The sequence below is a fragment of the Erythrolamprus reginae genome, chromosome 9 (assembly GCF_031021105.1).
Source record: "Erythrolamprus reginae isolate rEryReg1 chromosome 9, rEryReg1.hap1, whole genome shotgun sequence".
NCBI lineage: Eukaryota > Metazoa > Chordata > Lepidosauria > Squamata > Dipsadidae > Erythrolamprus > Erythrolamprus reginae.
In genome coordinates this window covers 18,586,246-18,612,761 of record NC_091958.1, presented here as the reverse complement: position 1 = coordinate 18,612,761, position 26,516 = coordinate 18,586,246, and the positions used below count along the sequence as shown (strand labels likewise).

The 26,516-nt window shown below is 38.3% G+C and overlaps 1 long non-coding RNA gene across 1 annotated transcript in view; it reads left to right on the top strand.

Moving 5' to 3' along the window:
• Positions 1-3,922: 3,922 nt before the first annotated feature.
• LOC139171916 (uncharacterized) overlaps positions 3,923-26,516 on the top strand; it is a 35,022-nt gene continuing 12,428 nt past the window's right edge. Inside the window, exons 1-2 of the long non-coding RNA XR_011559816.1 lie at positions 3,923-3,994; positions 6,506-6,561. This is a non-coding gene — a long non-coding RNA (uncharacterized lncRNA). The remainder of the gene's footprint in view (positions 3,995-6,505; positions 6,562-26,516) is intronic.

The following is a 26,516-nucleotide window of genomic DNA, read 5'->3' as shown; positions in this document are numbered from 1 at the left end:
ACAAAGTTTAAGTTTCAAGGGTTGTTCCAGATTTAGAATTAATTAATTAATTCAAATAATTCTAAATTAATGTCCAAGAGCCCTTTCCACACTATGGGACACTCACACCTTTTTTCCCCTTCCCATGGTGGCAGTGAAATCTTCTATTCTAATGATGTGAAGTAAGAGCTACAAAGAGGGAAGATTCATGGTTGTTGAAATGAAAGGAATTAGATTTTGTCCAATTTTTCCGTCTCCACTCCAGGCCATTAATTAAAGTCGGAACTCCAAAGTCAAATCTTTCATGCTCTAACACCTTCTTCTCAAAGTAGAGAAGCATGCTGGTTACAATGTCATCATATGGTGATTTTAACAAGTAAAAGAGATTATACAAGTGTCTGGCTTCAGCAAAATAGTGTTTCCAAATGAACTCACCACTGGCCACTTTCATTCCTATTCACTGTGAATTTGGGACAGTGTGGACACTGGGGGAGTTGCAGTCATATTTACCTGGAGGTTGGACAAAGCTGAATAGCCTCATTTTGCTTATACATAGAGTTGAGATTACACTGAAACTATGGCTGAAATACTCCCGTAATTGAGAGCTGTTTAAATGGAAGTAAAGTAGAATTTTGGGATTATGGACAATTAAACTCCTGGAATGGCTTGCCTGGAGAAGTTGTGGGTGCTTCATCATTGGAGATTTTTAAGAAGAGACTGGACAGCCATTGGTCTGTAATAATATAGGAATTTTTGCTATAGGCAGAGGGATGGATTTGAAGAAGTCCAATAGAATAGAATAGAATAGAATAGAATAGAATAGAAAAAGAGTTGGAACGGACTTTGGACTCTTCTACTCCAACCCCCTGCTTAGGCAGGAAACCTAACACTGCTTTAGACAAATGGTTTCCAATCTCTTCTTAAAAACTTCCAGTGTTGGAACATTCGCAACTTCTGGAGGCAAGCTGTTCCACTGATTATTTTTTCCAAATGTCAGGAAATTTCTCCTTAGTTCTAAGTTGCTTCTCTCCTTGATTAGTTTCCACCCATTGCTTCTTGTCCTACCTTCAGGTGCTCTGGAGAATAGCTTGACTCCCACTTCTTTGTGGCAACCCCTGAGATATTGGAACACTGCTATCATGTCTCCCCTGGTCCTTCTTTTCATTAAACTAGACATACCCAGTTCCTGCAACCATTCTTCATATGCTTTAGCCTCCAGTCCCCTAATCATATTCTCTACACTTTTTCTAGAGTCTCAACATCCTTTTTACATTGTGGCGACCAAAACTGAATGCACTATTCAAAGTGTGGCCTTCCAACCTTATTACTCTCTTTTCTATATTCTTATTAAGAGATGAGAAATAGATGAGAAATAAATGAAGAATGAAGATTTAGAAGAGCTTCTTAAATAAATGTTGTTGGAACAGTGCTCTTACTTAGGATTTATGTGATAATACATTTTGAGATGATTCCTTGGGAACTTGCACATATATGACAGCAAGATGAGATAATGCAAATACAAAATGCAGATGTTTCCGCATTCTAATGTTCTGGACATACCACTTGGCTTCTTATGACAGCTGTGTGACTGTAACTTGTTGCTTGTATCCTAAGATTTTTATTAATATTGATTGTTTCTTCATTGCTTATTTGAAAATTATTAAGTGTTGTGCCACATGATTCTTGACAAATGTATCTTTTTCTTTTATGTACGCTGAGAACACATGCACCAAGACAAATTCCTTGTGTGTCCAATCACACTTGGCCAATAAAATTCTATTCTATTCTACCTGAAGACCGCCTATTTTAAAACCTTACTTTTAACTTGTAATTTGTGTTTCACTTTTCACTTTGCAGAGAATAATTATAATTAGTTGATGAATATTCATGATTCAAGGTCAATTGCCTATTAAGCTTTTCTCCAGGTAAATGCAAATATTAGTTACCGAGGCACAGTAATTAGCATTAAACTAACTTCTATGGAGGATGCTAAATTCAATGTTATAACTTATATGTCAAGATTCATACTAGTGAAAATCAAGTGGTAAACATTAGTCTTACTCAGGATTTGGCTTACTCAGTAGTAGATTTCGGATATGACTTAGTTAGATAGGAACTCTTTATTAATATGTTTATTCATTTTCTATGCTACCTGTCTCACTCTCACTCAACAAGAATGAACCAAAATATGCAAATATGCTTTCCCCACAGCACTATATAGGTATTTATATAAGTCTATGCTCCAAGATTTAAACTTTCCCCTCCTCCCCTTTGGTCTCATATTTCCAAGTCAATAGATGTTCCTCTTGAGAAGTACCTGATCGGTAGTGACAAAATAGATCTCTTTGTTGATTCTTACCTTCCTTAATTGATTGGTTGTATAAAAGTCCTACAAGATACAGAGCCAGGCTATCTGTAGGACTGCCTCTTTCCTAACTGTCTCTCTTCAGCCCACCAGATCTAGTAGAGAGGGCATGCTCTGGGACCCTCCCATCAATTAATGTCATCTGGTTGGAGGCCAAGATTTGTGCCTTCTTTGTTATATTGGGGAAGAACAAGCAGAACAGGGAGGCAGAGTTAAATATGTCATCAGCTTCAAATTGTTGCATTCCTACGAGCTGTCCAGGTCCAACTGCTCTTGATTCTTATCTGGTAGCAATTTAGTATTGAGCTGTAGTTGACTAGATTCTTTCGTATAGGCTTGAATGTATTTTCCAATGGATGGTCCCTTCCTTTGTTCCTGGCAGATTTAATGTAGTTGTTGTGGGCTGAGCAACTATATAAACCAGTGATGGTGAACCCTTTTCCCTCGGGTGCCGAAAGTGTATGCGCACACACTATCATGCCTGCACAAGTGTCTACAGCCATATTCAATGCCTGGGGAGGGTGAAAATTGCCTCCACTCCTCCCCGAAGGCCCTTTGGAGGCCAGAAACAGCCTGTTTCCCAACTTCCGGTGGGCCCGGTAGGCCTGTTTTTCACACTCCCCAGGCTCCAGAGGCTTCCCTGGAGCTTGGGAGGGCAAAAACGCCCTCTCACATCCCCCTGGAGGCCCTGTGGAAGTTGAAAATGCCCCCCCATCATTGATATAAACCATTTAAATAATTAAAAATAAATACGTGTGATTTTGTATATATATATATAAAACCCCAATCTACTGTAGCGCTATACTATTTTTGTTTTGTTTGGATTTTCCCCCCTAATATCATTATCTCAGTAAATTAGAAATCAAAACCAAATGAATCTCATCTAACAATCTGCTTTAGTTCCAATTTAAGGCTACATTCTGGGTTAAATGAAAGGAATTGTGTGGTGGTTTAGAGTTGGAGCTCTCACCTCACAATCAGGAGGCTGTGAGTTCAATCCTAGGTTGAGGCAGATATTTCTCTTATCTGGACATACTGAGGATATATTTGCTGAGCAAAACTCCACATCTGGCCATTAGAACACCCCACACCTGCTCCATTGCAGTTGCTCAGACTCTACCCCACAAGAAATTATGGGGTCGTTAAATTCTTGGTTGAATGAAAAAGGATGCCTTGTATATTTGTCAAACATTTTGCATGCAAGCTTGTGAAAAATTAAGATCAACAGTGATCTCTCTTCTTTAGTATAAACTTCAATAAAATTCAATTTAAATATTCAATATTAATTTTCAGGAATAGAGAAACACTTATCTTTGTGCTTTGGTGTCATTTAACCAGATTAAACAATATTCTCCATCCTAACATAATGCAATGGTGGTTTTAGCATGTATTAATTTTTAATTCGAACAGAAAAATGGGAAGTGATATGAGATCTATTCCATAATAACCATAATGTCCCACACCTTATTTTGCCATCCATCTTGATGTTACTTTTTAATATTTATTTCAGATAAACCTGTGAGCTGATGCAGGAATCCATCATTTCACTCCAGTCTTCTTCCATTTTGTGATCCATGAGCAAACTTTCCCCCAGAAATCTTTCCTTCAAATTAAACAAGAGTGTTGAAACACCTGGGAAGCTGCAGACAGGTGATACCAAAAGACAAGATATTCACACAGGGGTTCCTTATTACAAAATGAACAAGTACCTTTCTCCACCTATGAAAATTCAGTTGACATTTTCAATGAAAACAATCCCTTGTTTATCACCAAAATGAAAATTATAAAAAAGTTCAAGTTTGTGGCATAAAAAATATATAAGGGATTGTGATTCTCTCATCTGAAAACCCCAAAGGAATCAACCTCATTTTAAAAGTTTTCTCTCAAACATGGAAACATAGAAACATAGAAGATTGGGAACAGAAAAAGACTTCATGGTCCATCTAGTCTGCCCTTATACTATTTCTTGTATTTTATCTTAGGATGGATATATGTTTGTCCCAGGCATGTTTAAATTCAGTTACTGTGGATTTACCAACCACGTCTGCTGGAAGTTTGTTCCAAGCATCTACTACTCTTTCAGTAAAATTCTACTACTCTTTAAGTAAAAATTAAAAAAAAATAAATGATCTGTTATTGTCCAGGAAAATGTAGGCAACAAGGGCAGGGAACCAATGCAGGGAGTTCTCTACATCAGTCATTCTTCCACCGCCTTCCATTTATGTTCCACCACTTTCCTTAAAAGGGACTGCTTTTCCATGGGATTTAATACCAACAGTAAACATGAGAAAAAGAAGCAAAGTTTGATCGCGGCACTCTGTTTTGCAAAGCCTGGTCTTTTGTCAGTATTTCACACTTGATTTCCCTGACCTGCCTCACCCAAACTTCCTGCATCTATCGCTGTTTTCCACATTTCGGTTTCTTGGGAATACACCAACTTCGTTTGATGGAGATTTCATGTGAGTAAAACTGTCAGAGCTGGAGACTTCTCAACTCAAAGAGGAGGGACTGAAACCCCAAGGAGGATAACTTGGGTTTCAACTACGGTCTACGGTAGAACTCCTCAGCCAAAAAAAAGTAGCTGTTTCTGTGCATTATTCTGACAGGAGGCCTGAAGGGTTGTGCATTCACCGAGGTGAAGGTTTTTGCCCACGGAAAAGCAGTTTTCGAAAAGGAAAGAAAAAGCCAATTTGGGCAGTGCGTAAAGCCTTGGAGAACTAGGGCAAGAAGAAGAGCGAGGGGCAAAGGAGAGTGAATGCTTGAAAACACCCCTTTAGTCCTCAAGTGGCTGTTGTTGTGGCATGAAACCAAACTGATCTGTCATCTCTAAGATCCTTTAAATTTTATCCTGCTGTCAGGTGAGGAAAGGGCAGTTGGTAGCAGCTGTGTTAATTTAGATGTGACAACTTTAAAAAAGAAGAGGAGGAGGAGGGATTGGGTAGAGAGAACACCACAGCTGAGAAGAAATCAGCTGTGGGGATAAAACTGAAGTTTGAGAAGTGTGAGAATCTCAGAAATAGTATTTGGGTTTTGCAGAATAGAGTTTGCTAGTTGTCTGCTTAAATGAAGACGTGGGCTTGAAGATTTGAATGGAATATTCAGTAATCTTTGGTGACAAAGCATCCTATTCTTCAGGTACATGGTTTTTCAAAAGAACTTGAAAAGCTTTCTTCTGAAATTCTTTTCATTCATATGTATGCTGGGTTGGGAATTGTCCAATGATCCAAGTTTCTTTTTCTTTTCTTAAAGAGAGAATTCTAATTCTTTATTAATTTCCACATTTTAGGAAAAGTCTAGAAAGTTGTGGTTTCATTTCCTCTTTGCACTGATACTACACTGCTCAAAAAAATAAAGGAAACACTCAAATAACACATGCTAGATCTTAATGAATACTTTCTCTTTGAATACTTTGTTCTGTACAAAGTTGAATGTGCACAACAGCGTGTGAAATTGATTGTCAATCAGTGTTGCTTCCTAAGGGAACAGTTTGATTTCACAGAAGTTTGATTTACTTGGATTTACCTAATATGTGGAAATTAATAAAGAATTAGAATTCTCTTTTTGAGAAAAGAAAAATAAACTTTTATATACTTTTCTTTAAGTGTTCCCTTTATTTTTGGGGCAGTATATTTCAAAATCACATTTTTTTTTGGGGGGGGGGGAAGAGATCAAGATGTGCTATCCCCCCCCCTTTTTTAAAAAATGCAGTATTTGTTTGAGGCTTAGCTGAGAATTTGCTAGTTGCCTACTTAACTAGGAACATTTGGCTAGTCCTCTGCAGGATTCAGTTGTCTTGAAGTGTAAAATTTTCCTACCCCAATAGACATGTGAAAATATAATGCTCTAATTATTTGCTAGTGGCTGATTTAATTTTTTGAATATTAGATTCACTGTTTTAATCTGGTAGTTTCACTGGGGTGAGGCAACCAACCAGAATGCAAAATAAATCTCAAAACTAAGGCTGCAGAATTTAATTGACTGAGCAGGCTGATGCATTTATTCCTTTTCTGTAATTATTAACTGAAGCCCTAATTAAATGTATAGAAGAGAAGTATTCATGGAAGTTACAGATAGCATGCACCACCTTAGAAGTTCCATCCTTTAGAAGAAATAACATTAGTGAGAATAAATAAATAATCCTCATTTTTTTCTCCTCATAAGGGTGAAGTTTCTCCTAAGATATTGCTCACCAGTATGAATGACATCATCAAAACAAGGTGAGTGTTGTTTTTACTTGGCTGTTTTTATATTTATGCACAGTCAAATAATTAACCAATATGACATATTAGGGACATTGTGAGTAATTAAATATGACAATGCCTTGGTTAGTAACTAGTTGCAAAAGCAGAGTTCCTGTGAAAGGAAAGTGGGAAGATATTTGTGATTCATCATGAAAAGGATTTTGAAAAGTTGGGCTGAGTTTTCTCTAGAAATTTCCTTGCACTACATAATATGTAATAACAGTGTTGGAAGGGACCTTGGAGATATTCTAGTCCAACCTCCTGCTTAGGCAGGGAACCCCACACTACTTGTAGGGTAGTTATCAAAATTGTTAGCCAACATCTTCTTAAAAACTTCCAGTGTTGGACCATTCACAACTTCTGTAGTCAAGCTGTTCCACTGATCAATTTTTCTGTCAGGAAATTTCTCTTTAGCTCTAAGTTGCTTCTCTCCTTGTTTAGTTTCCACCCAGTACTTCATGTTGTACCCTCAGGTGCTTTGGAGAATAGCTTGACTCTCTCTTCTTTGTGACAATCCCTGAGATATTGGAACACTGCTATAATATCTCCCCTGGTCCTTCTATTCATTAAACTAGACATACCCAGCTACTCTAGCTTGATGAGTCAAGGGAGATGTTGATGAACTGGGAATAAGTGTTGATCCACAGCCTGAATCTAGTTCAACTTGGAATATTTTGGGATTGTTACTCTTGAAATGCAGACTGATCACTCCAATTTACTGCATGCTTCACTTATTTCAAAAAAGGACATATAATATTCCTGCCTTAGTCGTGCACACTTACAAGTTTAAACTAGATTCTTTTGATGTTGCTTAGATATGAGAAGCATCATAGAAGGAGCACAGCAGGGAAGAGTATTGGGTAAAGAAAGTGACTGGTCTGTCCCCAATTCAAAGTGACTCTGGGACCTGGGAGACTTTGGTTGCAGTCCAGTCTCAGCAATGGAGGTTTTATTGCATAACTTTGGGACAATCAGCCACTCTGAGCCCAGAGTATTGTGGCCATGAGAAAAATTAGAGGGGAAGAATGTCAGGCTGCCTTGAGAGGGAAGGTAGGATACAAACATAGCAAACTAATAAATATATTACAGGGACTGAGTCCCCACTGTAATGAAAGAAACATAGAGCCTGTGTTAGATTTTTAGTCCTTCTGGCAAGAATAGAATTCATTTCCCAAATCAGCCGGTGGAACAGAGAATACAAATCAGAATGGACAGCACAAAGATGTTTAAATCACTATTTCTGAAAGTTAGGTCTGGTACTGGGAATGTTAGATCCCTTGTACTGGGAATGTAGGGTCTCTTCTGACCCAGCTGTCGGACCAAGGAATTTGTTAGAGAACAAACAGCGTCCAAACAAACTTTGTTTTAATATTCACAAACTAAAAATTATCTGTCTTAGCAGTCATTTTTAAAGTCAATGAAATAATAAAACAGTCTTTTCAGAGCAACAGCTATTGATTAACTTTCTTAATGGCTGGCAATAGTCCAAGCAACAAGAGTCAAAAGTCCAATGAAGAGTTTCTCTGATAACAGCACACATTCTTGCTATTGTTGGCAGAATGCCCAGTTGCAATTTGCAGGAAACCGGATGTCTTCCAAACAAGAGCAGATCATGAGTTTTGAAGTCAAAAGACACAATGGGAATGAACAAAGTTGTTTCCTGCAAATTGGTCAGTCTTTTTCATCACTTAAATAGTCTATGGGAGTGGCCGATTAATTTTAAGCCTTATCCCTAGTAGACCTTCTCCTCAGGAGCCACTCCTGCCTTTTAGCAACTCTGCATGCACGCACGTTGAGGACAGGCTTCCTTTTCTTTTTGTTTTTTTTTTCTTCTTCTTCTCCTTTTCCTTCTCCTCCTCCTCCTCCCCCTTCCTGCTCCTCCTCTTCCTCTTCTTCCCTCATGACATACTCTGGAGCTTCTAAATGCCCTGGCTGAATCTCTGTCTCTGGCATCAAGTTTTCTCCAACCTCCTCATTGCCAAACTCTGGTTCCAGCTTCCCAGGTTGCTGGCAGGCCACAACAGGGTCTGTGTGTGCTGATCAAGTACACAAACAGGTCCAAATACCATACTCTCCAGATAGGTCAGTAGGTCAGTAGGTCGGTCGGTCGGTAGATAAGTAGATAGAGAGATGATAGATAGATAGATAGATAGATAGATAGATAGATAGATAGATAGATACTGTAGATAGGGAGAGAAAGAGGGGGGAGGTAGGTAGAGAGGTAGGTAGGTAGATGGATGGATGGATGGATGGATGGATGGATAGACAGATTAGGTAGGTAGGTAGATAGATAGAGAGGGGGGAAAGGGAGGGAGGGAGATAGATATATAGATATATAGATAGATAGATAGATAGATAGATAGATAGATAGATAGATAGATAGATAGATAGATAGATAGATAGATAGATACTGTAGATAGGGAGAGAAAGAGGGGGGAGGTAGGTAGAGAGGTAGGTAGGTAGATGGATGGATGGATAGACAGATTAGGTAGGAAGGTAGGTAGGTAGATAGAGAGGGGGGAAAGGGAGGGGGAGGGAGATAGATAGATAGATAGATAGATAGATAGATAGATAGATAGATAGATAGATAGATAGATAGATACTGTAAATAGGGAGAGAAAGAGGGGGGAGGTAGGTATAGAGGTAGGTAGGTAGGTAGATGGATGGATGAATGGATAGACAGAGTAGGTAGGTAGGTAGGTAGATAGAGAAGGAGAGAGATGGGGGGAAAGGGAAGGAGGGAGGGAGGAAGATAGATAGATAGATAGATAGATAGATAGATAGATAGATAGATAGATAGATAGATAGATAGATAGATAGATGATAGATAGATAGAGAGATAGATAGATACCGATAGATGAAAGACCCCCCTTCTCTTGCTACAGACATTCACACGCCTCCTTTAACCACATACAGACAGTAAACTCCCTTTTCCAAACTTGTGCTGATAGATGCGCACAAACCAAAGATCATCTCTTTACCTGTGCTCTCCTCTCCCAAGTCACACCCAGCCCATTACTATCTTAGTTCAGGGACCAAGGTCAAGCCTCTTAACAGAAATGGCATTTTCACTTCCATCCCTTAACAGCAGTTCAAATGGTAAATATCTCATTAAATCTGATGGGAAGAACATCCCTGGTCCCCAAACCCTTTGATGTGAAAGGCCATATCATGAACATGGCCTTAAGATTCTGCTTCAAACTTTCAAGCAGCCCATCAATTTACAGCTAATAGGAACTTTGATAAATGCTTTTTAGCTCTCCCCGGCTACTGTAATTGTCACTTCTTCTGACAGGCATGGAGTAGCAAAGCAAGGCAAATTCTATTCTGATGTCTTTGGAGGGTGAAAGATAACTTATTCCAGAACATATTGTAGTAAGACACTTGCTGAGTATGTCATACTTCTAAATTCATTTTCACCGTAGCAACATCTGTTGAAACATGTTGTGTTTCCAGGACATCTCTGTGACCCTAACTCTCCCATGTCATCCAGTCATTGAATTTCACATTTTTATAGTCAGTGAAGGGCTGCAAAAATTGTTACTACCACACTGTGGGCGTGGCTTATTTTGTGGGTGTGGCTTGCTGGCCATGTGACCAGGTGGGAGTGGCTTGATGATCATGAGACTGGGGGTGTCTTAAAGGTCATGTGACTGGCCTTAAAGGTGGCCAACTTGACATCACTCACGTCAAGGGTTAGGGTTAGGGTGCCTGGCCTCTCCTCGCCCCAAAGAGATACAATTTTCCTATCTATTTACTATTACTGAACATTCAAAATATACTATTTAATTCTATGTATGTATGCATGCCATATGTGTACATACATATTACACACAGGCATACAAAAATATACGTTATCTACTGTATAAACTATGTGTATGTACACACACACACACATATGCACAGCTCTTCTAAAATTATACACAATCAACCTCATTTACTGCGATAGGAAAAACATACCCAGAGCCCAGTAGGGAAAAAAAGAAAAAAAATTCAAAATTTTCTATAGGTTCTGTGTACCTGACCAAAACTTTTCTACGGGTTCTGCATACCTGACCGTACCTGTAGGAGCCCATCACTGACTATAAGTATCACAACACTAAGTATGATAAAAGGTCAGGCTAAAAAATGAAGTTAACACCTCCTTGCCTTTTATAAGCTGCTTAAAACCCACCTCTGCTGCCAGGCATGGGGGAATTGAGATACTCTTTCTCCCTAGGTCTTTACAATTTTATGCATGGTATGTCTGTATGTATGTTTGGTTTTATAATAATGGGTTTTTAACTGTTTTAGTATTGGATTATTATTATATGCTGTTTTATTGCTGTTGTTAGCCGCCCCGAGTCTGCGGAGAGGGGCGGCATACAAATCCAATAAATAAATAAATAAAATAAATAAAATAAATAAATGAATATCTCTCCCCTGACTTTTTGGGGTGGTTGTCAACCAGTGTTGCCAAATCCCTTTTATTTCAGTTTTTGGAAGTTGATATTCTGCTATCATTCCTATAGTCTTCAACAATGACTAAATATCAACCTGAACACACACAAGAATCCAATCAAGGCTACATCATTTATCTTCTCTTTTTTTAAAGCTGAGAAGTATATGTACCCAGAAGTCTGATATGGGCTAAGATTACCCTAGATTAATAATTACTTTAAGTTCATTATTACAAAGAAGACAGATGTTTACAAAGCTCATTGCTTAGCTAAACCAACTTTTTTCCATAATTATTGAATTACTGGAAATTAAATTGTTCAGATAATGTTCTTGCTGCCCAACATATTACTAATTTGGTATTGAGAGATGAAAAGTCATTGAGAGTAATTGAAAACCTTGATATGGGAACAGGTGTACAAAGATGTTCACACTAATTGCTTAATCAGAAAACAATAACTAATGCTATTAACCCTCTTGCTGATTTTTCAAATGTTTATTAATTTAGACACCTGTGTTATTCTGAAACTATTTAAAAGAATCTACAAATCTACACTTTGAGCTATAAATTTACAACCGGGAAAGTGTTATTTCTTGATCAATATTCCTGAATTAAACACTAACATGATTAAAAGTACTTGCTTTACTGTGATGGTAATTGCAAGCTTTTCAGCTGTTTATATATAATTGTTAACATTTGCACCAAGTCATCAAACATGTGTATTTCAATTAAAAATTCCAGTTTCTAATTTTCCATATGTCTGGTAAGTTATGAGTCTTGGTTCATATGAATGAATCAAGAAAAATTAAGCAAAATCTAATACTTTTCTGATGATTTATATGAAGAAAAATAAGAATCTAAATACATTAATCCATCTTCCTCTGCCTATACTTTGATCAGGATGGGAATGAAGTATTTACGTGGAGTAAACTGAAGAGGATATGTTGACATTTGTAGTTCTGTGGTAGAATGAAGGCTTTGCATGTAGAAAATCTTCTAGGTGGAACCATAAAAAATCCTGCTTCCAACTCAGAAAATTTAAAGTCAGTCAGCATTTTGTAAGGTGAATCTATGGCATAACTTCATATCTTTCTAAATTTATATTGTGTCAATCAACTGGGAGTTTAGAGTCTATAGAAAAGTAATAAATTGATAGCTGCTCCTTTCAAAATTTAGTTCAGCTCAAGCAATGGCAATTTCTCAATAGTAGAACATCTGGAGATTGGATAGGAACTGCTGTTGCATAGACTGAATAATAGAAAAGTAGAAAAGCATTCAGTTCCAGAATCAGTCTGAAGATGACCCACATTGTCTATAGCTCTTTAATGTAGCTGCCTCTTTTCTGGGGATTTCATTTGTTCTGTCATATTTATATCCCAATATTCTTATATATTATAAGAATATAATATACATATATATTATAAGAATAGGACTGAATACACAGTACTCCATTCTCCATTTTTCTACCCAGTTTAGACTGAGACTGAGTGACTGCCCAGAAGTCACCTAATGAATAGCCTTTCTTTTTTATTTTTACACATAACTTATATCAACATTTTTTACAAAATAAAAGAAAATAAAGAGTACAAAAAATAGTTGGAAAAGAAGAGCAAATAGGAAAAAAACATAGAAAAAGAAAAGAAAAGGGGAAAATTTTTATAAAGAAGTGACTTCAAACTTTGTTGAATACAGAGATAGATAGATAGATAGATAGATAGATAGATAGATAGATAGATAGATAGATAGATAGATAGATAGATAAGAACCAAACTGGTAGCAAAAGTAAGTGAAACCATTACTGCTCCAACCCCACCCTGCCTTAATCCTCAGACCATAAAACAGACAGTGTAGATTTTAGTTTCAGGTTTGTAAAATTCTGTGAATACAAATTTACTGCAAAGTAGAAACTACCTGCTCATGTTTCCTATCTGGACTACCTGGTAATGCTGATCCTGGAACTTACCTAATGAAAGTCCATGATGAAGTTGGATGCACTGTTGGCTGTACCCAGGGGTGGGCAGCTGCCCAGACAGGGTGGAACGCAGTGGGGTAGCGAAAATGAGCTCCATCCCAGAGCACTCAATTTGCACTGAAAGATGAAAGAAAATGCAGGGCATCCTGCATAAGCCACACCCAAAGCGTGGTAGTAAAAAGTTTGGTAGCCCTTCACTGGCTGTACCTATTCTTAATTCATGATTTTCCCTTAGCTTTCCAAGGCAGAATTTCTTCAATCCCTCCCCCTCTCTCTCCCCCTCTCCCCCTACCTCTTTCTCTCCTTCCATCCCCTCCCCTCCCTTTCTCTGTTTGCAAAGCAAATGAAAAAAAGCATTTCAGGCAGCCTGAACAAGGCTACTGAGATGAAATGTTAATAGTTTCACTTTATGCTATGCTTCTATTTTATTACTAATAATGCTATGTTTCTTTCTAATACAAAGTCGCTGCTGGAGTCAATATACAAGCATACTTAGTTAAGTTGCATATGAAGAACAGTTGCAGGAACTGACTATGTCTAATTTAAGGAAAAGAAGGACCAGGGGAGACATGATAGCACTCTCAGGGGCTGCCACAAAAAAGAGGGAGTCAAACTATTCTCCAAAGCACCTGAGGGTAGAACAAGAAGCAATGGGTAGAAAGTAAGGAGAGAAGCAACTTAGGACTAAGGAGACAATTCCTGACAGAACAATTGATCAGTGGAACAACTTGCCTCCAGAAGTTGTGAAGGCTCCAACACTAGAAGTTTTTAAGATGTTGGATAACCATTTGTCTGAAGTAGTATAGGGTCTCCTACCCAAGCAGGGGGTTGCACTAGAAGACCTCCAACAACTCTGTTGGTGTTATTATCAGTTTATCCTACCACAAATCAGGAATCGCTAGGATGCTGATGTTGGTAACAATGTTATGTGGAAAAATCTGGCATTTCTTAGAATACGTTGATGTCCTCATCTCGCCGTGTATTGTCGCGAAGTGCATTTGTCCCCTCCTCCAAATAATGACTAATTCTGTTATTTTTTGAGAGCATACCATTCAACAAAGCAATGCAGTAAGCTGGCCTTTTGAACATGATTGGCATCCTGGTTGGAAATATTTGACTATTCCTCTAATAGCTAAATAGCTAATATTGTAAGCTATTTGTTTACTAGAAGAGGCTGGTTCCAGTTGTCACTGGGGTTTTTAATTAGAAAGTGGAATGATAGGTTATAACAGTTAGTGGGAGTAACATTTTTTTAAAAACCCAAAAGGCTTCTCGGAAGTCATTCTCGCTCTCCCTGGGAACAGTGCTTATTCTGATTGGAAAGGGGGAGAAAACTCAATTGGCCAGAGCTTCATTTTCTAAGGAGAGAGAGCAGTTCTTTTATGTAGGTATGGAAATGGGAGAATAACAACACAATTGAACAGCGTGAGCCGAATAAATGGACAGTATTAACCATATCATTCCAGCAGTCTCCACAGCGGCCGTAATGTCTTAAGAGTATGTGGAAAGTAAATGAAATAGCACAGTGATTACACTGATTACAGCATTTCTAAATATGTTAGGATCTATTTTTGCTTCAGCAGCACTGTAATTATGCTTCAAAAATGCCACACACTGAGTGGTTTCATTCTTATGGCATTACTTCCTTGCTCATTTATTTCAACTAATGCCAGGCCCAATCTCATACTCAGCTGAGCATCATCTTCCATTTACTAAGTAACAACAGGCCAATGCATGTAAGGGAATTCAGCTTCCTCTCTTTTTCTGTTAAGACATATGATGTCAAGCAAGAGCAATTGGGTATTACAAGCCCAGGGACTTAACGTATTTTGGAGTATAAGACGCACCTTAGTTTTTGGGGAGGAAAATAGGGAAAAGAATCTGCTTACCAGGTATTCTCATCTGGCTAGCATCCCCAGTCTGGTCAGCTTCAGCAAATTATTTTATCCCCTGGTTTGGGCTTTAAAAAAACTTCATTTGGGGAGAATAACAATGAAAGAGCTTGCAAACCAGTAAGAGCTGGGAACATCATTGGCACCTGGAAAGAAACATCCCATTCATCTTTTGTCAAGATGATAGTTGAATAAGAGTTAATAATTAGAGAAGCAGTGTTTAAGGACCCTGGCGTATATAGACTGGAAATGTATAATCATTTTAGGTCTATCATTTTCATGTAATACAGAATCTTACAAAAGATATTAACTCTGCTTTTAATGATGAGTAGGAAAGACAGCATTTTGAATAAGCAAGTGGCAAATTTATTGAAATTGACCATGAATTAGCTACAATTCTAAAATCTCATTTACAAATCACTTGTCTGAGTAAAATATTTCCTACATGTTATTCTACTTATTCCATTTTATTCTGGCAAGTTTGCCTCCAAGGAAAATTGGAATATTGGAATATTCTTTATTGACCAAGTGTGATTGAACACACAAGGGATTTGTCTCCAAAGCATAATCTCAGTGTACATACAAACAATAAAGTATAAAGTCATAGATTATAAATGATAAGTTACAATCATAAATCATAAGATACACACAAGTGATAAAGGAGTAGGTAATGGGAATAGATGTAAAGGATAATGGTCCAACTATGTTGGTAAATATCCTTAGACATAAGGATTACTGGGTAAATTAGATAGTCAGCTGGCACAAGGGGGAAAAACTGTCTTTGAGTCTAGTTGTTTTGCCATGCCCTTGAGAGGCTTCTTGGAGGGAGAAGTTGAAACAGTTTATATTTTTAGGTATATTTTTTTCAGCCCTCTTTCTGATCTATGCATTATACAGGTCCTCAGTGGAAGGCAGTCTGGTTGCAACTGTTCTTTCTGCAGTCCTAACTATTCATGTAAATTTGTACTTGTCCTCTCTGGTTGCTGTGCCAAACCAGACAGCCACTGTGGGCGTGACTTATTTTGTGGGTGTGGCTTGCTAGTCATGTGAGCAGGGGGGGCTTAACAGTCATGCAACTGGTTTAAAGGTGGCCAACTTGATGTCACTCACCTCAACGGTTTGGGTTAAGCTTAGGGTGCCTGGCCTTTCCCCACCTCAAAGAGATACAATTTTTGTTATCTGTGTTTGTTTTCAAAGATATAAAAGGACTTTGCTTTTTACCAGCGTGTCTGGCTATTCTTTTTAGTTGGTGTTGACGTCTGGGGGAACCCAGACAGAACATTTACTATTACTGAACATCCAAAATATACTATTTAATTCTATGTATATATGCCCTATGTGTACATAGATATTACATACAGGCACACAAAAATATACATCATCTACTATATAAACTGTATGTGTATGTACACACACACACACACACACACACACACAAAGCTCTTCTAAAATTATACACATTCAACCTCATTTATTGCAATAAGAAAAAACATACACAGAGTCCAGAAGGGAAAATAAAAACCAATTCAAAGTTTTCCTACCGGTTCTGCGTACCTGACCGTACTTGTAGGAGCCCATCACTGTAAACAGCTATTGAGGTACAAATGATGTATTTTTTTATTTTATTTATTTATTCATTTGTCCAAAACACAAATACATAGGAAGAAAAATAGACATGTAGTAATATATATAAGGGTAAAGTGAACTTAGAGGAGAGGATATATGAAAGAAAGAAAATATATATGATAAGTGAGAGAAAGGAAAGACAATTGGACAAGGGACGAAAGGCACACCAGTGCACTTATGTATGCCCCTTACTGGCCTCTTAGGAACCTGGAGAGGTCAATCGTGGAGAGTCTAAGGGAGAAATGTTGGGGGTTAGGGGTTGACACAATTGAGTCCGGTAATGAGTTCCACGCTTCGATAACTCGATTGTTGAAATCATATTTTTTACAGTCAAGTTTGGAGCGGTTCGTATTAAGTTTGAATCTGTTGCGTGCTCTTGTGTTGTTGCGGTTGAAGCTGAAGTAGTCATTGACCGGTAGGACGTTGCAGCATATGATCTTGTGGGCAATATTCAAATTGTGTTTTAGGTGCCGTAGTTCTAGGCTTTCTAGGCCCAGGCTTGTTAGTCTATTTTCGTAGGATATTCTGTTTCGAGTGGAGGAGTGAATGAGGCAGCAAGGCCTTATTCATGTGAGGCTTAGCAATCCTGGGTGATATTTCACTGTATTACCATATAAGGTGAAAAGTAAAATGTATTAATATAAGGTAAAAGGTAGAATGTAAGCATGCTAATGCTGAGTCTTTGGGTGGTGAACTGCAACTTGATTGGGCCAGGGCATTATAAGATGCAAATCAACGTCACCATTCCCCTGTGGTCGTTTGCTGTTGATGATGGTTGTTGGCTGAGCGTGAGTTAGATTTTGAGTAGAATTGAGATAGTGATATGAGGAAACCTGGATTGGTTTAGTATCTACTAGAAACCTAGATTGGTTTTGTATCTGCTTGTAAGTAAGCTGAATATAGCTTATGTAAAGTTCCTGTATATAGAAGACTGAAGATATTTTTCATTGAAGAGTAAACTACTGTTTTATACAAACGTGTCTTCATCATTTATCTGGTTCTTTAATTTCCACAATATATTTTGATATCTTATCTAGTCCTCCTGCATTACTCTGCATATATATATCCAGACAATTCCATAGCTCAGAAGTAGCCACTGATTCTTTCTTTATCAAATCTTTTCCCAGCCTCGTCATCACTGCTTAGATTTTAAAAAGGGGGATACCAAAGTGCCCCTCATCGACTTTGTATAAAAGACCCCACCATTTGGCTTTACATTTCTTTGTGCCAAAAGCACCAAATGGGGTATTTATTTTTCCTTTCCATACCTCCTCTCTTTTTCTTTCATGACATGCCTATTAAGCAGCAAATCCTTTTAAACAACCGGCCCTCTTGAAATCTTGGCAAAAAATGTAAGCGCATTGCAGACAATGGCCAATTGGAATTGTGGTGACCTTTTTCACTGTATTTTTCAAAGAAATCAGGTGAAGGAAATGACCAGGCCTCATTAACAAATGGAAATATATAACAAAGCTAACAGAATGGGTTTAGCTATAAACTAAAGCAGCTGTGAATGGACCTAATCTGTCTTGCAGGGCTAGAATAATTTACATTCTGACATACAGTGGAACCTCGACATACGAGCAGCTCTAATTACGAGCTACTCGAGATAAGAGCTGGGAGGGGAGCGACATTTTTGTTCGCCTCCCGAGCTCACATTCGGGATACGAGCGCCAAGGAGCTGTCTCCTGAAGCCGAACGCTAACTTCCGCGTTCGGCTTCAGGAGACAGCTCCTTGGCGCTCGTATCCCGCATGTTTTAAAAGGTTGCAGCCAGCCTGGGGGGCTCGGGGGGGTGCTGGCAAGCCCCCCAGGCCGGCTGCAACCTTTTAAAACACGAGCGCCGCTTCGCAGCTGTCTCCTGAAGCCGAACGCGGAAGTTAGCGTTCGGCTTCAGGAGACAGCTGCGAAGTGGCGCGCGTGTTTTAAAACGTGGCAGCCGGCCTGGGGGGCTCGGGGTGAAGCCCCCGAACCCCCCAGGCTGGCTGCGACGTTTCAAAACACCTCGCCGCTTCGCAGCTGTCTCCTGAAGCCGAACGCTAACTTCCGCGTTCGGCGGCAGCGGGTTTTTTTGTTGTTGCACGGATTAATTGACTTTACATTGTTTCCTATGGGAAACAATGTTTCATCATACGAGCGTTCCGACTTACGAGCCTCCTTCCGGAACCAATTAGTCTCGTAAGTCGGGGTTCTACTGTATTGCACATTCTGTAAACAATAGCATTTAGACTTATTTCATTCATTCATTCATTCATTCATTCATTCATTCATTCATTCACTCATTCATTCATTCGTTCATTTGATTTCTATGCTGCCCTTCTCCTGAGACTCAACAACAAATAAATGCAAAATGTGTAAGAAATCTAATATTAAAACGTACTAAAAACTTCAATACTAAAAATTAAATTCTAAAACCCCAATACAGTAGAGTCTCAGTTATCCGTCCTTTGATAATCCGACAAATTTGCGGATAATCCGATGTCACGGTTGCTTGGGGTGGGGGGTGCTGTAGGCATTTCCGTGCACTCCAGACACACACCAAAAGATGGCAGCCGCAATGGGGAAGCAATCTGGGAGAAGGGAAGCAGGCAAGGAAGCGAGAGAGACGAAGAGGGAAGCGGAAGAGCATCAGGCTAGATTCATTGCAGGACCACCTTCTGCCATGTGAGTCCCAACGACCGATTAGGTTCCACAGAGTTGGCCTTCTACAGGTCCCGTCACCCAGACAATGTTGCTTGGCAGGGCCTAGGAGAAGAGCCGTCTCTGTGCGGGCCCCAGCCCTCTGGAATCAGCTCGCCCTGGAGATTCTTACTGCCCCCACCCTCCTTGCCTTCCGTAAGGGTCTTAAGACTCACCTATGTTGCCAGGCTTGGGGCAATTAGGTCTCAGCCCCCTGGCCAAGGAAATGAGATTAGATTAGATTTATTGATTAGATTTATTGGATTTATATGCCACCCCTCTCTGAAAACTCGGGGCGGCTAAGATATATATTGTATGAATTAACTGGTATGATTGTTTTAAAATATTCAATTCAATTCAATTCAATTTATTAGATTTGTATGCCACCCCTCTCCGAAGACTCGGGGCTGCTCACAACAACAACAGCAACAACAATATTGGGTTTTTAGATTGTAATTTTAAATTTAATTAGGTTTGCTATTGTTGTGTATTGCTATATTATATGCTGTTAGCTGCCCTGAGTCCTCGGAGAAGGGTGGCATACAAATCTAATAAATAATAAATAAATAAAATAAACCTAAAACTAAGGAGAAATTTCCTAACAGTGGGAACAGTTTATGTTGGCTTACTTACAGAAGTTGTGGGTGTTCAATCACTAGAGGTTTTTAAGAAAGGACTGGGCAGCAATTTGTCCAAAATGGTAAATGGTCTCCTGCTTGAATAGGGGGGTTGGATTGGAAGACCTGCAAGTCCCTTCCAACTCAGTCTGTTAGCTTTCCAAAAGCAGTATTAAAAATCCAAGGGCTCAGCTAGAGCTCATTCTTTACCTTAGAAGACACTGATCCATGAAGGCAATTGCTTCTCTCTACAGTTAATTACAATGTTGTAATTAGTTGGTTGAAAGTGCAAGTAGTTAAGTGTTACTATCTGTGCTCCTGATCCTGAGAGGCTACACAAGGGCCGGAGAAAATGACAACCAGGCCTGCTGAAAATTCACACTGTCAGGAAACTTTGAAGAAACATAAGGATAAAAGAGTTTGCTCATTTATTTTCTCAAATGGGGAGAGAGAAAAATAAGATTAATTTTCCTTCCTTTACTTATCTGACCATAATTACCCTGGATTTTTCATAGTACAGGAGCTGAATAGGTAATAAATTACAGCTTGTTGTCAGGCTTTGTCCATATTTTCATAAGGTGTACAGACACATTTTATTTATTCAGACCTAAGGGATGGCAGAACTAAAATGGAAAAGCAAAATAAAATCCCTGCCTCAAAAATCTGACAGGTGAGTAGGCAGGCAGGCAGACAGACAGATATATAATCCAAAGGAGTTTGCAAGAGAAGGGTTTAAACAGTTCTCTCTTTAAAATAACATCACAACAATAAGACCAATCAGTACCCAAAGAACAAAGGTATTTTTAACAGGGAAAAATAACAAGCTAGACAAAGATAGTTCAGCCCTGTTGCAGCCTTCATTCTATAAACGTCTAGGCAATTGACATTCTGTCTTTTGGACTGTCATAAACACCTTCATTAGTGCTTAGTAAAGAGTATGGTGAACAAAAGTCTTGAATCAAAGAACAAAACTAAAATCTGCAGCAGTGAGCTATTAAAATGACTTATTGGGATGGGAATTGCAAAACAGGAAGTTCTGAAGCGGGTTTCATCACCGGGGCTGTAGGTACTCAGTGTGATCATTCACTTTTAGCTGACAGCAAGGAGACTGCTTAAGTTAGGGACTGTTGTTTGATTCCATAATGGATGGGTCATAGGCTAAAGCCGTCCGAGTTGGAGGCAGACAAGAAAAAATACTGCTAGTCGCTAGGCAAGATGTGTTGGGCCTCCAGCAAGAAATAATATGTATTTTCACAAAGCATTTCAAAAAGTCAAAATAGAGAAGATGATTGACAGTTGCACAAACCCAACCTCCACTACCACCATAAGCCATTTTTCACATATAGGAATTAAAAAATAATAAAATAAAGTCATCTTCCAGATGAATTGCCTGAATGAGAAACCATTCATGCAGTTTCCTTGGCAGTTATTTGCCATATCCCCTGTTCCGGGATTTATTATTTTTGCAAAATTGGGAGCCATGTCTATGAACAAGTAGCAGTTGACATATACCATATTTTTCAGAGTGTAAGACATACTTCCTCCGCTCCCCCCCCCCAAAAAAAAAGAAGCTGAAAATTTGAGTGCATCTTATACTCCAAATGTAGATTTTTCAAAGTTATTCTTCAGCCCTAATGAGACGTTAGCGAGTGAAGCGATCTTCCGCACTCCACCTGATTTTCTCATTGCTGGTCCCTCCAACAATCAGCTGTGCTTTAGAAGCTGTTTTTCAGCCCTAATAAGGCACTAGTGAGAGAAGCGATCTTTCATGCTTCACCTGCTTTTCTCATTGTGTCTCTCTCTGATGATCAGCTGTATTTAGAAGCTGTTTTAATCCCCAAGCAGGCAATGTGCTCAAAACCAGGGAACTAATGCACTGAAGCTGACCAATCTAAGGATACTAGCTAGATGACTACCTAGTATTGTCAACTAAACTAAACAATGTCATTTGGCGGGACCCAGAGGAAGAGCCTTCTCTGTGGCGGCTCCGACCCTCTGGAATCAGCTCCCTCCAGAGATTGGAACTGCCCCCACCCTTCTTGCCTTTTGTAAACTCCTTAAAACCCACCTCTGTCATCAAGCGTGGGGGAACTGAAACATCTCCCCCTGCCTATGTAGTTTTTTGTGTATGATATGACTGTATGTATGTTTTTTATATATTGGGGTTTCTTGTTTTTTAGACTTTTTAAATGTATTATTGTTATTTTAGATTCTAACTATTAGATTTGTCATTATATATTGTTTTTATCATTGCTGTAAGCCGCCCCGAGTCTACGGAGATGGGCGGCATACAAATCTAATTAATAATAATAATAATAATAATAACAACAACAACTACTACTACTACTACTACTACTACTACTACTACTACTACTAGTGGGCAGAATAGAAACATAGAAACATAGAAGACTGATGGCAGAAAAAGACCTCATGATCCATCTAGTCTGCCCTTATACTATTTTTTGTATTTTATCTTAGGATGGATCTATGTTTATCCCAGGCATGTTTAAATTCAGTTACTGTGGATTTACCAACCACATCTGCTGGAAGTTTGTTCCAAGCATCTACTACTCTTTCAGTAAAATAATATTTTCTCATGTTGCTTTTGATCTTTCCCCCAAGTAACTTCAGATTGTGTTCCCTTGTTCACTTTCCTATTAAAATCACTTCCCTCCTGGACCTTATTTAACCCTTTAACATATTTAAATGTTTCGATCATGTCCCCCCTTTTCCTTCTGTCCTCCAGACTATACAGATTGAGTTCATTAAGTCTTTCCTGATACATTTTATGCTTAAGACCTTCCACCATTCTTGTAGCTCGTCTTTGGACCTGTTCAATTTTGTCAATATCATTTTGTAGGTGAGGTCTCCAGAACTGAACACAGTATTCCAAATGTGGTCTCACCAGTGCTCTATATAGCGGGATCACAATCTCCCTCTTCCTGCTTGTTATACCTCTAGCTATGCAGCCAAGCATCCTACTTGCTTCCCCCCCAATATTTGTCTCCCCCAAAACTAAGGTGTGTCTTATACTCCAGTGCATCTTATTTTTTCTTTAAAAAATACAGAATAAGATACATCTTGCAGTCATGTTTCGTTTTGTCTAGTCAATATAAATTTCATTTTAAGTATTTATTGAAAATATCTGTTTAAGGGGATTAAAGTTCAGGGGTGCATATAAATTATTTGCCAAAAATCAGGACAAACTGCACATTTAATTATTGTGTATTCAGAGGTTGATAATCACAAGAGATCAAATATACAGCTTGGCTGATTCAGAAAGTATTTTTAATAGGGTGCTGTTAAATTATAGAGCTAAACATTATTAGATATGTTTATTCATGAAAGCTAATTTGATATGTTACAAAATAAGCCAATACATGGTGTAACCTCTTGCAGTCTAATTTTCATGGATGAGCTCTTGCATATTTAATATCCCTTGAGAATATATTTTCACCTACTCTAATTACTGCTTTCATCTTATTTGGGATGCAGGAAGACATAGGTGTTTGTCATATAATATAATACATGTAATATTTAATAATATTATTAATGTACATAGGAAGTTGGCTTATTTAGCTGGACATTTTTAATGTATACAGCCTAATCTACAACTGCTATTTCAGTAACTGCTGTGTGTGTCTCGTAGCCATTTACATCATAAAGCTCAGGTGTAGCATCAAGGCCACTAATGGGTAATCTGTCTATAAGTGAATTATTTTTTGTCTCTTGTGCAATTCCTTAGAAACATAGAAGAAACATAGAAGACTGACGGCAGAAAAAGACCCCATGGTCCATCTAGTCTGCCCTTTTACTATTTCCTGTATTTTATCTTACAATGGATATATGTTTATCCCAGGCATGTTTAAATTCGGTTACTGTGGATTTACCAACCACGTCTGCTGGAAGTTTGTTCCAAGGATCTACTACTCTTTCAGTAAAATAATACTTTCTCATGTTGCCTTTGATCTTTCCCCCAACTAACTTCAGATTGTGTCCCCTTGTTCTTGTGTTCACTTTCCTGTTAAAAACACTTCCCTCCTGAACCCTATTTAACCCTTTAACATATTTAAATGTTTCGATCATGTCCCCCCTTTTCCTTCTGTCTTCCAGACTATACAGATTGAGTTCATTAAGTCTTTCCTGATACGTTTTATGCTTCAGACCTTCCACCATTCTTGTAGCCCGTCTTTGGACCCGTTCAATTTTGTCAATATCTTTTTGTAGGTGAGGTCTCCAGAACTGAACACAGTACTCCAAATGTGGTCTCACCAGCGCTCTATATAAGGGGATCACAATCTCCCTCTTCCTGCTTGTTATACCTCTAGCTATGCAGCCAAGCATCCTACTTGCCTTTCCTACCGCCCGACCACACTGCTCACCCATTTTGAGACTGTCAGATTCTGTGATACGAAAGCGACTTTGTGGGACCTAACTGGCCTTCATTTGATTTCTTTCCTCTTTTGATGATTTACAGAAAATGTTAATTATAATAATAACAACAGAATTGGAAGGGACCTTGGAGGTCTTCTAGTCCCTGATTAAACAGGAAATCCTAAACTACTTCAGACAGATGGTTATCCAACATCATCTTAAATCATTATACATTAGAATATTTGATACTTTTTAAACATTCTACTTTGGCCCATGAGCCTTCAGAGTGGCTATTGGAGCTTATGGACGCCATGACAATTTCAGTTTATATTCTTAGGATATAGTTCAAGATCCAGTTTTTCTTGGTGATAAGCCAAATAATACCTGTGCTTTTCTTTTTTAAAAAACACGGAAACTTTCTGGATTTGAAATTTAAATGAACAAGGTGTATCATAAAAAAACCAAAGCAAAATCTTTAAAATTTCTGTCGGTTCATAGGGGCAGGAAGTGCATATTTTAAATGAGCATTAATATGAAATGAGCATATTACCTACGGGACCATCTCCTGCCTCATGCACCCCAGCAGCCAGTTAGGTCCCTCAAAGTCGGCCTTCTCCAAGTCCCGTCGGCCAGACAATATCATCCTGCGGGGCTTAGGGGAAGAGCCTTCTCTGTGGTGACCCCAGCCCTCTGGAACAAACTTCCTTCAGAGATACGTACTGCTCCCACCCTCCTGGTCTTTTGTAAAGCTCTGAAGACCTACCTCTGCTGGCGGGCATGGAGGCCATGAGTGATGAGATTGTCTCCAGCCAATGTTATGAATGATTGAATTGGATGAGTGTGGATGACCGTGTATGGGGTTTTTAGGATTTTTATTAATTTTGTATAATTCTTCTTTTTTAAATATAATTAGATTTCTTAACACATATTGTCTGCACTTACAATGTTGTATGCTGCCCTGAGTAGCTTCAAGGAGGGCAGCATAGAAATTAAATAAATAAATAAACAAACAAACAAACAAAAATAAATAAAACATGCAAGAAAAATTGAAATTGTCCATCTTCCTATATTGAGATTCATAGAATTAGACAGGTGAGCTTTTACAAAACTCTGATAAGAATTCTTAAATTAAGCTAACTATTTTAAATAGTGCCCAGGATTATGAAAAGCATTCCCTGAGTTCCCTAGCTTTCTATTCTGTATAGGCGATCAAGAAACGGAAAGTAGAGACTTTTTGAGAAGGTTTTGTTAATGTAACTTTGTCAAAACGTTCAGTTCTATGAGCATCGTGTCTCCTCTCGATTGTTAATGAAATCAGTCTTCAGCAAAGAATACTAGTTAATTGCTATAGTCTATATTAATTAATTGTGTTCGCTTTCATATCACAGAATCATATATCAGAACTATGGATTTTGACGTACGCAAACACAAAAGCAATGACAGATTTGTGAAAGTATTGTCTTTTCTAATTTTCTTTCAAATGCATTTGTAATCCAAGTGTCCAAAAACCTCTTTAATAAAGATTTTTTTAAAAAAATCACTGCCTTTCTGGAAGACAGTCCTCTAAAGCATTATTTTCAGATGATATTGCCAAGCTTCCTGTTTGCTACTGTCAATTTTCCCATGTTTTAGCATGAATTTTATGCAATGTCTTTATTTCAATTTTTGATATATTTTTTTAAAAGGTGGAGAAGGGTGGTTGATGTGCCACATTCTTAAGAAGAATAGGAGTGCCTAAGGAAATTGGAATGTAATTTAGATGCATCTAATAAAATGTAGTGAATTAAATTACAAATGAATCTCTTTGCAAGAATTAGGAAAGGTAGATTCTTCAGCACATTTTATCTAACTATCTATCTATCTATCTATCTATCTATCTATCTATCTATCTATCTATCTATCTATCTATCTATTTGGTTAGTTATGGATTGATTGATTGGTTGATTGATTGGATTTATATGCCGCCCCTCTCCGAGGACTCCTACCTACTGTAGGAAGGTTCTCATTTTGGTAAATACAGAATCTAGCTTCAAAATTCATACTACCTGTATCTTGCAATTATTCCTTTTGGAGGACTAGCAAAGATGGTTCAAGTGAGTAGTCTATCTAAGGATCTACCAATTTGTATTTAATATCAACAATATTATATTTAATATCAACAAAATTAAATATGTCCAACTCCTGGTTAAAGCTCATTTTTCCCTGGTGGAACATTTTTATTGAAGAGTTGATTTGAGTATTTTGCAAAGTATTGAACATTCAACATGTTAGGATACATGCAAAATTTAACAAAACTCCAAACATAATTGTCCAAAGAACACCATCTTTATTAGG